The 9,080-nt window shown below is 41.6% G+C and overlaps 1 long non-coding RNA gene across 1 annotated transcript; it reads right to left on the reverse strand.

Moving 5' to 3' along the window:
* Positions 1 to 665: 665 nt before the first annotated feature.
* Positions 666 to 1,051, reverse strand: LOC308405642. The gene is made up of 3 exons (XR_013973372.1): positions 992 to 1,051; positions 875 to 901; positions 666 to 783 (listed from the first exon to the last, which is right to left on the reverse strand). It is a non-coding gene; the product is annotated as an uncharacterized lncRNA (long non-coding RNA).
* Positions 1,052 to 9,080: the final 8,029 nt, after the last annotated feature.

Below are 9,080 nucleotides of genomic sequence, written 5' to 3' on the forward strand. Positions count from 1 at the left end.
CAACGCCCCGCTGTACACACTCAGGCCACCAGCAACTTTCTAAATCCTCAATAAAAAGCTGACGGGTTGCAATGATGTTCCAAATAACTTATTAAGAAAACAACTAAAGAGACAGAAACTATTATGAAAACTGGTTTATTTTATATCTCCTAGTTTGAAGTGAAGCAATAAAAACATGTATAAAACATCACAAACTGTAATATTTTACAAATGCTTATGTCCTGCTGATCCAATGGAGACATCTTCCAGTGACAGTCTTCATCCGTGTGTGTGTGAGGAGGATCCTAAACCCACCGACACAGAAGTGCATGTTCACAACTCCCTCTGTGCAGGCGGGGTCAGGTGGTGCTGTGGCCAGTCAGGCATGAAGTGCTGAGAGTGGATCTTTGGTCCTCTGTGCAGCTCTGTCCACTCTCAGCTTCCCTGCAAAGCAATAACACAAGAAAGACGTAATTTTAACACAAAACAGCATTTCCATAGTAGGCAGCTGCAGCATGTTGTTAAAAAGCTATTTTAAACTCAACATATACACACAATAAATAAACTTAGACCTACAGTCCTGTAGGACGATGATTTACACCAGCTTTTGGAAGGATTTAGTCTTCAAGACAGTTTGTAGCCAATGTGAGGTGATAACTTACATGGCTGGAACACAGCACCACTCTCCCGTTTGTCATTTGCTCATCCATCCTTCTCATCGGGTTGGGGTAAGGCTGTCTTCTGGGTGGAGCATCTCTCTGTGTTAGCGCCGTCTAGAATGCTGGGAGGACAAGTGTAAAGCACCTGAAGACAAAAAGACAAAGACAAAAGGATGAATTCACAGATCACAGAGTTGTTCAATTTACTTTTCTTCTGTTATGTGTTTTTACCTTACCTCTGATCCCTGAGCCACAGGCTATACCTTATGTATAAACAAGAGACTACAGTCAGTTCACGACATCATTTTTAAACCTTTTCTACTTATTTGTGTTGACATTAAGTACGGACTTACCTTTGTCCTGCATGGTGAGCTAGAGCTTGAGAAAAAATATGCAAGTCATTTCAACAGTTACCTGTGATATTAACAAAAATAGAAGTAACAACACCTAAAACACTACCTTACAGTCACACAGGCAATGTCACATATTAAGAAAAAAACAATACATTTCACATGTGTTAGTTAATATTCTTTAAAAGTCAGATATTCTTAGTTAGCTGTGTTACAAACATCACTAGACACAAAGGCTTAACTTAAACATTACAAAGTTAATTAAAAAGTAAAGCATATTTACAAGAAGCTGTCCTCAAAGCAAGAAAGTGTCTTACAAACACTGCAAGACGCAAAGACCAACTTAAACGTTTAAAGTTTAAAAACAAGTTCTAACATTACCTATTCAGTCACTGTCATCAAGTGAAAGGTTAAAAGGCCTTTCCCAGAAGCGTCTGACACCAAAAGAACCTGATGATGTTGAAGGGCCACAGAACGTGTCATCACTTACCTTGCACCTCTTCAGTGCAGATGTCTTCTCTGCTTCTCTTTGCTGAGGAGGTGAGAACTGAGGTTGAAGGAGAAGCTTCGTGAGAAGAGGGGGAGGATGAGAGAAGGATATACTCACCATAACTGACACTCTGGGTATCAGTGTCCTGTTCTTCATCAGAAGAGATGGTTCTCGGGAGACTGTCATCCAGGATCCTGATGACTTCAGGAAGGCCTTCTTCTGCAGGACGTTCAACCACGTAGTCAAGACGACATGTGAGGAAACAAGTTTAAAATAACATTAGGAATGTGATAAACACCAAGTGCTAAAGGAACAGAGCTACATCTGTTAGTTTCAGCAGATGATGAGAGAAAAGCATTTTAGGCTACATTTATGTCAGACTGAATGACACAAGTTTGACTTCATTTGACCTTGAAGGAGAGGTCAGAGGTCAGATGTAATGGGATATTTTAAATCTTTACACAGTATCTTTATATATTGACCACAGACTCCACACTTTTAAGAATCATAGCTTCTAAATTATAAAGGTTTTTGTTCATTTTTGACCAATAATAAAGTTAACCTTGAAGAAGATGTAAGCTAAATTTACATAACCCCACTCTACACCCCTACAAAGTTTGATCAGGGTTAATTCAATTTTTTTCAGCTATGATGTTTACAAAAAAATAACAGGCAAGCAAAAGTTACTAAAAACATAACCTCCTTGGCAGAAGTAAAAATTGCAAACACACAAAGCTGTGCAGGTATGTCTCAAAACCATGGTCAAGCAAAAAAACAAACAACTAAAAACTCTTAACACAAAATCTGCATTATTAGGAATGTGCACAAGGACTGTATCTGCCATAAGGACAGATACATTGAATCTTTTTACCACATGCTATCCCTGTGTAATACAATATATCTGTCTGCTATATAATAAGATATATTATAAAGTAATACCATAACATAAGGTCTTAATACCATTATTACTACTATACTATGATTACTGTTTTCATATTCTTTTTTATATTCTTTTATTTTTATTATTTTTTATCATCACGTTTTGTAGCAGGGAAAAAGTTATAGTTTATTTCAATAAAGCCTTTGATCCGGAGAAGAACAGGATGTTAGGAGAAGACCGGGATCTGGTGTGTTTACACCTGTGTGTTCTGACGTCATGACATCCTGAAGATGCTGTTACCACAGAGACTGATTTTGGAGCATTTTACAAATTTTTGTCCATTAAGCTATTTTTAACCATTCACGTGATACAACTATATAAATGGAGCTCACCGCAGTGTAATTTACAGTTAATTCATGATCATTTACACTTACTGCCTTTGTCAGCCTTTATGCAGCATGTATACTAACCACGTAGGTATAGGTATACCAGGAAATAAACACAGATATTAGAAAGCAGCAAATCACTCAAGCAAACATCTGGTGACTAACATTAGCATATAGCTCATGCTAATATTACATCTTCACATTTTTCTTTTCAAAGCTAACAATAACTTAGCGTTCTCGCTACTCCCCATGCTTTTAAACAGTTATATGTTAGCAATGACAACATTTAACAAATGTTTTTAAAATGCTAGCCATGCTAATTAGCCTTAGTAATTGCTTGAGGTCTTGTTTCCAGGTCTAGCGGTCATAAGCGAGCCAGCCTTTGGCACGAAAATCAATCTTGTAAAGCTCACTATTAAACTGACAAAAAGCCTTAGAACCTAGAAACTATGATACTTACAACTTTGCTATGTTTGTGTCATAACATATAGCAAGACCCCATAACAATAACTGACCTTTGACCTCTTCTCAAGATTAATCTTATGGTTAAAGAAATAATGCTATATAGAGCTAATGTAACACTATGTTTTTACTGCCATTGTTTGACAACATATAAGCATAAAGGAAATGGGGATTCTAAATATCAGGTTATTATGACTTCATTAGGTTGACCCCGAAGGAAATTGGGTTAAGGCTGCCGACCTTTGCCAGCGCCGACTTGCCCTCCAACCATACATACATTACACAAACATCACATGGGGAAGACAGGTCAGAGAGGTATAACAATGGAAAATGCACAGCATGAGGAGAGACGAGGAGAAAAAATAACTCCCCCCAGACTGAGCTCCAACAGGGAGATCAGTTTGAGAACAGAAAAAAACACCTCTGCACATGTGTGAACATATGTGGCTTAAGTAAGAAAGTAGCCGCTTCTGTCTTCTGTCTAATTTAACTATTTTTTTTTAAATAAATTATTATTATTAACAAACAGGAAAAATGTAAGTAAATACATTTTCTTTTGGCAATTCACCGATCCAGTAAAAGAAAATTAAGTTGCGTGGACAACAACGTGCCCAATAACAGCTTATGTCTTAATGTGATTAACTTGAGCACAGCCTTTTTGCTAAAATAAATGTACAGGTTTCATCTAACTTACCTCTACATGGTTGCGCAGGTTTGATGTGGAATTTCTAAAAGCTGCTAACTCGGTCTCTCTGGCAAACACAGCTTGCACTGCATAATAAAGCTGCTGCCTTTCTTGCACTTGAAGCCGAAATGGTCCCTTAAACACGGCCAGGGGTTCACATCGGTTTCCTCGAGTTCAGGGTCAGCAGAATTCGACGGGGTTTCTTTTTTCGCTGGATCCGTACCACCGATGTCAGACTCATCTTTATTGTGACCCAACGCCAATTTGTTCTACTACCCATCATTCCCTGCAGTATTTCCGAAGCGCAATGTTGGTTTTTTTTGTTTGTTCTTTTAATTTACTCAGTAACTGGTGTGATTGAAAATGTAGTGAAGTACAATACTTTTTAAAAAAATATACTTAAGTAAAAGTAAAATTACCGACTTGAAAAATGACTTTAAAAAGTACAAATACACAAAAAAAACTACTCAATTACAGTAACGCAAGTAAATGTAATTCGTTACTTTCCACCATTGGTGATTGGCCACACCTGAAGACCACGACACACCTGCAGCTGATCAGCCTGATCGGAGGAGCTACTTGAGGATGTGGTGGAGCTCTCTCCGACGCGGGATCATTGCGTGGCTTCACGTTAGTCTCTTGACCAGTTGCCTAGTTTAAGTCTGTTGCATTATGGTGTGTCTGACGGCTGCCTCTCTTTTATGTTCCCAGGAGTAGTGGGGAGACGAGAGGACAGCGAGCACGGGGTGCTCATCACGGAGAAGCGGAGACAGGAACACTAGCACTGGGAAAAGGACACGTCACGGGAGTCGGGAGTGCACAGAGGATTTATTGTTATTTTCCTTATCACTGTAAACAAACGCACTGCTTATTCACAGAGCTCCGCACCTGGGTGCTCCTCCCTCACACCCCCACGGTTTGCCCTGCCAGGTTTTCCCTGGCAAACTGTGACAACAACACTGTCCAATAGAGACACATGAATGAAATGCAGTGTCAATAAAAACACAGATTTTTTTTCATATTCTTCAATGATATTTATTTAAAAATGTAATATTTTTACATCTGAATAAACTTTTGGGCATTACGCTGACTGATGGATGGACAATGAATGCTTCCTCATCCTTCTTGTCATGCACCGTGGAAGTGTCTGAGGAGCTTTTCCACTTGGATTCTGTGTCCACACTTCACAGGTGGAGTTTCCAGCCTCTCACCTGGGCCTCATCTGCAAACAATCAGCAGGAGGGCTTCTTAAACCGGCGCTGCCTGCTACTCCTCGCCAGTTTGTTCTGCCATCTCCAGTGGTAACTAAGCTTCACCTCTGCTCCAGTTCTCACTTGCTCCTTCCCTGTGTTTAACCTTGTTTCCCCTGTGTTTAGATCTCTTCTGCAAGCATACTCATCCTACCCTCAAACTCCCTTACTCGTCCAGCAACAACTTCTCCCTCTGTTGCAGAATTCCCGTTGGATTGTTCCATCAGGAGCCAGATGATCAGTCTCTCGATAGCTTTTCCTCTGGTTCCTGCTCTCTGCTGACACTCCTAGCTCGAGCCACGTTCTCCATTCCCTCTCTTTAAACAAAGTCTCATAAATAGTTTAACCATGTGCATTGAATCTGCATTTGGGTCTAAGCCTTCTATGGAGGGAAGAAATCATCACAGTGACATCTATTCCATTTTCAATTCAATTCAATTTTATTTATACAGCGCCAAATCACGGCAACAATCACCTCAAGACGCTTTATATTGTAAGGTATACTTACAAAGAAAAACCCAACAATCACATGACCCCCTATGAGCAGCACTTTGGCGACAGTGGGAAGGAAAAACTCCCTTTTAACAGGAAGAAACCTCCGGCAGAACCAGGCTCAGGGAGGGGCGGGGCCATCTGCTGTGATTGGTTGGGGTGAGAGAAGGAAGACAGGATAAAGACATGCTGTGGAAGAGAGACAGAGGTTAATAACAAGTAAGATTCAGCAGAGGTCTGTTTACACATAGTGGGTGAAGAAGAAACACCCAGTGCATCATGGGAATCCCCCAGCAGCCTAATGCTGGGCATACACTGTGCAATTTTTGGCCCATTTTGAGACGATTTTTCAGTCATGTGACTGTTTTGGGGATCGGCCCGAGTTAATCATGTGTTGTGCGTCGTATACATGGGGTAACGAGACGCGATTAACACCTCCCAATCAACAATCGTTTGGTCGTAAGAAAATCAAACCTGTTTGAAATCCTGTCGGCCGTTGTGAGGGTGTCACCGCAGCACGCACAAACACAGAAATGAAAGTGAAAGGATGGAGCTACACGGATGTGATCTGGACACAAGCGATGGAGGTTTGTAGAACTTTGGCAAGCTCGTCCGAACCTTTTCGATGTGGCCTCACAAAATTATGGACTGATTCTTATACAGCGCTTTTCTACTCTCCCGGAGTACTCAAAGCACTCTATACAACACGCCTCATTCACACCCATTCTCACAAACACTGTCTCTATACTTAGTGCTTTCTAACTACATTCACACTCCAATGGATGTATCAGAAAGCAACTTGGGGTTAGTATCTTGCTCAAGGATACTTGACGTGCTGACTGGAGGAGCCAGGGATCGAACCACCAACCTTCTGATCAGTAGGTGACCTGCTCTACCTCCTGAGCTACAGCCACCCCAATTATCACGACCGCAACAACCGTGAAAATAGTGTAAAATTTTGTGTCATAACCTTCATGCTATGGACGCACAGTGTGAGCACTCAGGTCGCACAGAGCAGCGGGCCGTATAGTGTGAGACCCAGCATTGTGACCTACTACTCACCTCTGAGTCAATCGTACAGTCTGAGCAGGAGCTGAATAACGCGACTGTACAAATTGCACAGTGTATACCCAGCTTATTGCAGCATAACTGAGGGAGGAATCAGGGTCACCTGAGTAGGCCATCAGCCTACTAAAAGGACAGAGAAAAAACCCATCGAAATAGTGAGTCGTCATCACAGGTGCTGGTGGACTCATTTGAACACCTCCGAAATTTGCAAACATGCAAGTATTCCTCTTCTTCCTCAAAATCCTCTTGGGAACGCTTCCTCGAGCCTCCAGTTTCATGGTTGTCAAGCTCTTCCTGCGCATCTTCAAAACGTTCATCACTACTGCTCTCAGAGTGATCGTACACAGTTGAGCTGGTCCCTGAATCAGAGTTTGCAAGCCTGGAATTTTTGCTATCACGCTCTTCTTCATCTACATCTTCCTCTCTGGACCTTTTCGTGGATCCACCAGCCAGCGGCCCTTCTTCTGTTACCTGCTGATTGATGTCCTCATCAGCAATATTACCAAAACAGCCCTCGCCATCAGTGTCACAAGCAGAAAAGAAGTCAGAGTCATCATCAGAAAACTCCTCGCTCCATCTGATTCTTTTGTTTGGTTCCACATCTTCTTCATACAGCTCTCTAGACCTCCTCCTGGATACACCCGGCTGAGGATCCTCTTCTGGGATGTACTGGTGAACATCCACACAGTCTTCAAATGCCTCATCAGAATCCTCATTTTCAACACCAACAACAACAACAACAGCATTGTGATCATCATGCAGTTCATTGTTGTCAACATTGGCATTATTGTCTCTCACATTAATATTTTGAATGTTGACATTGTCATTGTCAAAGTCAGTGTCAGTGTAATCATCATATCGTTCCTCTAATAATCTAATAGCTCATTCAGCCTCCAAAAAATTATAGAGAGCAAAATAAAGATTGTTCAGGAAGCCAAAGAGTCCACCTGTCACGACTGGGGCCGCAGCCGTGTGAAGTGTAGAAAGGAGGACTCAAATGCAGCACTTATTCAGATGTGAGGGTGATTTATTAAGAATACTGAACATAAAGTGGGGATGGCAAAACAGGACTAAGGATAAACTAAACTGGGAGAAACTAAACCAAAGAGTAGCAAACTGGACACGCAGGGAGGACACGCAGGGGATTCACGGAGAAATGCAGAGTACGCAGGGTGACACAGAGGATGAACACAGACGACGCGACAAGGAACAGAGGCAAACACACACTATAAATACACAGAGGGACACTGGGAAATCACACACAGGTGGGAGACACAGCTGGACCTGATTAACCTGACGAGACAGGGGAACACTAACACCAGGGACCAACAGAGGGAGCACAAACCCAGAAACCCAGTATCTAAAATCCCAAAACACAAACCATCCCAAAACAGCCCACACAGAATAATGAAAATAATAACAATAAATACACCAAACACAAAATCACTGAGTCACGGACTCAGGATCATGACACCACCAATAGGTTCATAAGCTGGTTCCTGATCTCCACTTGGAAACATTTCTGGGTTAACCTGTCGGCCTGTAAGATCATTTAATCTTTTAATGAGCATTCATAAATATCTGCTGAAAATCCGTTTTTCATCAATTCCAGGACTGAGTACATGTGCTTATACCATTACGGTTATTTTGTGATCCATCTCCTGTCCTCCAATAGCCAAACCCATCTGTTCTCTGATTGGATAGTTAAATTTGTGATTGACATGACATTGGCCAATCAGATGAAAGAAGAAAAATAGGGTCAAATTTCATAGCTGTACCTTGAAACTTGAGTGCAGAGCAGTGTTGCCAACTTAGCGACTTTGTCGCTATATTTAGCGACTTTTTTTCTAAAAAGCGACTAGCGACAAATCTGGCGACTTTTTCTGGTGTTATTGGAGACTTATTTATGACGACTTTTTGACGTGAAAGCGAGTATCGCTTTTACTCTCAACAAGCAGCGGGTGCTGCCGTGGGTACCTCGCCCCTTCCAAAGCGCTCACGGGCGGAGGATAGTCCTCCCCCCGCTGCTATCAGGGCAGGAGATGTTCACACCTATGCGTCCGAACTGCAAATGAATCGCGCATGAGCGAAGCCGCTGCTCCCGCACTGACTATAACGCAGTCAGTTCTTCTTTTACTGTTGTGCTGTTTTGTGGATCACAAGGTTTAAAACTACTTATAAACACACACACAGTAACTCCACCAGAGTGCCCATTTCGGGTCACTTTTGCCGGTCCAAGCCCGGATAAAGGAGCAGGGTTGGAATTGTGACATTAAAAAATCAATAATTGCTAAAATAAATTTAATTTGTAGTTCTAAATAAATTCTAACTGCATTTAGGACGTTCTTTACTCACTTTGTCTCTTTCATGATGTTATTT

This window comes from Rhamphochromis sp. 'chilingali' (assembly GCF_963969265.1).
Source record: "Rhamphochromis sp. 'chilingali' genome assembly, chromosome: 11".
NCBI lineage: Eukaryota > Metazoa > Chordata > Actinopteri > Cichliformes > Cichlidae > Rhamphochromis > Rhamphochromis sp. 'chilingali'.